This window comes from Ranitomeya variabilis, chromosome 2 (genome assembly GCF_051348905.1).
Source record: "Ranitomeya variabilis isolate aRanVar5 chromosome 2, aRanVar5.hap1, whole genome shotgun sequence".
In the NCBI taxonomy this organism is placed as follows: Eukaryota; Metazoa; Chordata; class Amphibia; order Anura; family Dendrobatidae; genus Ranitomeya; species Ranitomeya variabilis.
The window spans coordinates 1,106,435,802-1,106,441,037 of record NC_135233.1 but is presented as its reverse complement, the minus strand read 5'-3'; the positions used below and the strand labels follow the sequence as shown (position 1 = coordinate 1,106,441,037).

Sequence of the window (5,236 nt, the reverse complement as noted above, 5' to 3'; positions counted from 1 at the left end):
TTCCCACGGTAACTGGACGGAGTGAGGTCCGGCGTGTTTAGAGACTGCAATCTTGTAATGTACAGTGCACGGACACTCCCGGGAACTAGTCAGAGGAGGACTGGCGGGTGTAGTGTCTGGAAAGTGAAGGAAGCTGTAAATTATGAAGTGCTATGAACTGTATGTGTGTGATGTGTAACATTGCGGTTTACGAGTTCTGAATAAACTGCATGGACTGTTTTGTGAGAAAACCGTGCCCATGTGCCTTAATCCCGTTGCTAAGCGAGTGTCCCCCAACACATGCAGTAAGAGCTATCTTACAGTCTGAAATTAAAGAGATATGAGCTATTTGGGATAAATTATGTAGCCGCATTGGTGGCCTACAAATACAGTGGAGCAACTTTCTAGCAAATATGGAGAATCAAATTAGGGAGAGTGAAAAAACTTGCATAGTTTGTAGAAAAAAGTTGTGATGTAGCACAATCCCAAGGAGAACCATTGACCTTTTATGGTTTGTTTGTTTATGGAAAATGCTGAGAGGTCGTAAAGGCCTTCTGGTCCTTTGGCACGAGTTGAACTGGGATTCAGGGTTTTAACCGGTATTTTTGAGCCAAAAGGGTTTGCTGTTGACAGAAGCATTTAGATGAAATGTAATAATGAAGAGTATAAAACACAACCGTTTAGCAGAGGATGGTTTCGATCCATCGACCTCTGGGTTATGGGCCCAGCACGCTTCCACTGCGCCACTCTGCTTGTGGTGGAGGATGCTCAAAGATGAAGTCTAATTACTGTCTGCCTTCTGGTCTGTGTCGTGTAATTTATCAGCCATTTCTTATCTGTTGGCAACTAGATTATTCTTGGTGTTCTGCAAATGTTTTTTTGTTTTCTTTTTTCTTTTGTCATATTATTGTTGAAAATCATTTGAAGTTGCGGTATCTGACCTTGCTTAAGGTGCAAGCAAGACACAAAGTGCAGAGCCAAGAGCAGAGCAAAGCAAGACACAGAGACGCACAGCAGAGAAAGCAAACCAAGACAGGAATATAAACGGACACAGAGACAGGAATAGACTAAGACAGAGTCAGTAATGGGACAACACACAGACACAAGGACACAAGCCAAGGTAAGATGCCCCACTGGGTGGCAGACAAGGACACAGGTCAGGGTACAATGCCCCACTGGGTGGCAGACATAGGAGTCAGAACACAGGGATCTGGCACCTCAGCAGCAAGGAACTGACTGAGGAAGTACGTTGCACAGGCCCCCACCAATGGGTGGGGAAGTCTTAAGTACAGGAAGCCTCATGGTGATTGGCCGAGGACACCTTAGCAAGGTGCACACAGTCTCAATTAGGAACAGGAGATGCCGGCGCCGCCCCCCTATGCCATACCTCCCAACCATCCTGGATCCAGCGGGACTGTCCTGATTTTGACAGTCAGCCCCGCAATCCCGGGAGGGACATTAGTTGTCCCACACTGGTTGGGAGGTGTACATATCACCCGGTCAGTCCCTGAGCCCCTACACCCGCACAGCAGCATATTGGCTGCTCTGTGCACACAGGACCTGTGATGAAGTCACAGGATGGGAGGAGTCAGGGGGTCACATGATCGGGAGGACCTCCGTGTACTGGACCTTGCTGGTTGTCATGACGCTGCAGGAAGGTAAGCATATGTGTTGTGAATTTGGATTCTGGGCTCCCCCGGTGGCCGCTTGTGGAATTGGACTTGTCATCCTCTTTCCTGTTTCACCTGATTCCATCAGTAGTGGGTGTCGCTATTTAAGCTCATTTCTCTGGTGGTTTCTTGCCGGTCAACAATGTTATCTGATGCCTCTCAGTGCTTGTTCCTGCTTCTAGACAACTACTGATAAGTTGGACTTTTGTCCATGTTTTGTTTTGCCTATTTGTTCCAGTTCGCAGCTGAAGTTTTGTTACTGTGTCTGGAAAGCTCTCGTCGATCAGGGATTGCTACTCTGGCGTTATGAGTTAATGCCAGAGTTTAAGGTAATCTCTGGATGGTGTTTTGTTAGTATTTTTCTGCTGACCATGAAAGTATACTATCTGTCTTCTGCTATCTAGTAAGCGGACCTCAAATTTGCTAAGACTATTTTCCTGCTGCGTTTGTTGTTTCATCTGAACTCACCGTCATTATATGTGGGGGGCTACTGTCTTCTTTGGAATATTTCTCTAGAGGTGAGCCAGGTCTCATATTTCCCTCTGCTAGCTATTTAGGTCTTAGGCCAGAGCTGGGCATCTAGCTATAAATAGGAAATGCTACCTGGCTATTTCTAGTTGCGCGGCAGGCTTAGTTCATGGTCAGTATAGTTCCATCTTCCGAGAGCTTGTCCCTCTATAGGCTTGCTATGATCTCTGCCTGCAGAGATCATGACAGTTTGACCGGCCCACTAAAGTGTTAAAGACCCAGGTTGAGAAAGGAGAGTTATAAGAAGTCTGCTGGAATTTTTTTTTTTTTTTTTCCTCCAGTCTGCCTTGCTGCAGTCTTTTTTCTCTCTCTCCTCCTAATCTCTGTATGCTCTGTGTGCACCTGACAATAATGGATCTCCAGAGTGTAACTGCGGGTTTGAATAATCTCATCACGAAAGTACAAAATTTACAAGATTTTGTAGTACATGCTCCGGTATCTGAGCCGAGAAATCCTTTGCCGGAGTTCTTCACAGGGAATAGAGCTAGCTTCCAGAATTTCCGAAATAATTGTAAGCTTTATTTGTCCCTGAAGTCTCGTTCAGCTGGAGACCCTGCTCAGCAGGTTAGGATTGTGATTTCCTTGCTCAGAGGTGACCCTCAAGATTGGGCCTTCTCATTGCCAGCAGGGGATCCTGCGTTACGCGATGTGGATGCGTTTTTTCTGGCCTTGGGCTTGCTTTATGAGGAACCTCATTTGGAACTTCAGGCAGAAAAAACTTTGATGGCACTATCTCAGGGGCAAGACGAAGCTGAAGTTTTCTGCCAAAAATTCCGTAAATGGTCTGTGCTTACTCAGTGGAATGAGTGCGCCTTGGCGGCAACTTTCAGAGAAGGTCTCTCTGATGCCGTTAAGGATGTTATGGTGGGGTTCCCTTTGCCTGCAGGTCTGAATGAGTCCATGACAATGGCTATTCAGATTGATAGGCGTCTGCGGGAGCGCAAACCGATGCACCATCTGGCGGTGTCTATGGAAAAGACGCCAGAAAGTATGCAGTGTGATAGAATTCTGTCCAGGAGTGAGCGACAGAATTTTAGACGGAAGAATGGATTGTGTTTCTATTGTGGGGATTCTACTCATGTTATATCGGCATGCTCTAGGCGTACAAAGAAGCTTGATAAGTCTGTTTCTATTGGCACCATTCAGTCTAAGTTTATTTTGTCTGTAACCCTGATTTGCTCTTTGTCATCCATTGCCACGGACGCCTATATTGACTCTGGCGCCGCTCTGAGTCTTATGGATTGGTCCTTTGCCAATCGTTGTGGTTTTGATTTAGAGCCTTTGGAGACTCTTATTCCTCTGAAGGGGATTGACTCCACCCCATTGGCTAATAATAAACCACAATACTGGACACAAGTAACCATGTGTATCAATCCGGATCACCAGGAGATTATTCGTTTCCTGGTGCTGTATAATTTACATGACGATTTGGTACTGGGATTGCCATGGTTGCAGTCTCACAACCCAGTCTTGGACTGGAGAGCTATGTCTGTGTTGAGCTGGGGATGTAAGGGTATTCATGGGGACGTACCTTTGGTTTCTATTTCGTCGTCCATTCCCTCTGAAGTCCCTGAGTTCCTCTCTGATTATCAAGACGTCTTTGACGAACCCAAGCTTGGGTCGTTACCTCCGCACCGTGAGTGCGATTGTGCCATAGATTTGATACCGGGTTGTAAATATCCAAAGGGTCGTTTGTTTAATTTGTCTGTGCCGGAACATGCTGCTATGCGGGAATATATAAAGGAGTCTTTGGAAAAGGGACATATTCGTCCATCTTCTTCTCCCTTGGGAGCTGGGTTTTTCTTTGTCTCAAAAAAAGACGGCTCTTTGAGACCATGTATTGATTATCGGCTTCTGAATAAGATCACTGTTAAGTATCAATACCCATTGCCATTGCTTACTGATTTGTTTGCTCGTATAGAGGGTGCTAAGTGGTTCTCTAAAATTGATCTTCGTGGGGCGTATAATTTGGTGCGGATCAGGCAGGGGGATGAGTGGAAGACCGCATTTAATACGCCCGAGGGCCACTTTGAGTATTTGGTCATGCCTTTTGGTCTTTCTAATGCCCCTTCAGTTTTCCAGTCTTTTATGCATGATATTTTCCGCGATTTTCTGGATAAATTTATGATAATATATCTGGATGATATTCTGATTTTTTCTGATGACTGGGACTCTCATGTCCAGCAGGTCAGGAGAGTTTTTCAGGTTCTGCGGTCTAATTCTTTATGTGTGAAGGGGTCTAAGTGCGTTTTTGGGGTCCAGAAAATTTCCTTTTTGGGGTATATTTTTTCTCCCTCTTCCATTGAGATGATCCCGTCAAGGTGCAAGCTATTTGTGACTGGACTCAGCCCTCCTCTCTTAAGGGTCTTCAGAGATTTTTGGGCTTTGCCAACTTTTACCGCCGATTTATTGCTGGTTTTTCGGATGTCGTTAAACCACTGACTGATTTGACCAGACAAGGCGCTGATGTTGCTAATTGGTCCCCTCATGCTGTAGAGGCCTTTCAGGAGCTTAAGCGCCGTTTTGCCTCTGCCCCTGTGTTGCGTCAGCCTGATGTGAATCTGCCTTTTCAGGTTGAGGTTGACGCTTCGGAGATCGGAGCTGGGGCAGTGTTGTCGCAGAAAGGTTCCGACTGCTCCGTCATTAGGCCTTGTGCCTTCTTTTCTCGCAAATTTTCGCCCGCAGAGCGGAATTATGATGTTGGGAATCGGGAGCTTTTGGCCATGAAGTGGGCGTTTGAGGAGTGGCGCCATTGGCTCGAGGGGGCTAGGCATCAGGTGGTGGTATTGACTGACCACAAGAATTTGATTTATCTTGAGACTGCCAGACGCCTGAATCCTAGACAGGCGCGCTGGTCTTTATTTTTTTCTCGCTTTAATTTTGTGGTGTCATACCTACCGGGTTCTAAGAATGTTAAGGCAGATGCCCTTTCTAGGAGTTTTGACCCGGACTCTCCTGGTAATTCTGAACCCACAGGTATCCTTAGGGAGGGAGTAATTTTGTCGGCCGTTTCTCCTGATCTGCGGCGGTCCTTGCAAGAGTTTCAGGCGGATAGACCG

General features: G+C 46.3%; 1 non-coding gene across 1 annotated transcript; it reads right to left on the bottom strand.

Annotated features, from left to right (window-relative positions):
• Positions 1-660: 660 nt before the first annotated feature.
• Positions 661-732, bottom strand: TRNAM-CAU (transfer RNA methionine (anticodon CAU)). The gene has a single exon. It is a non-coding gene; the product is annotated as a tRNA-Met (tRNA).
• Positions 733-5,236: the final 4,504 nt, after the last annotated feature.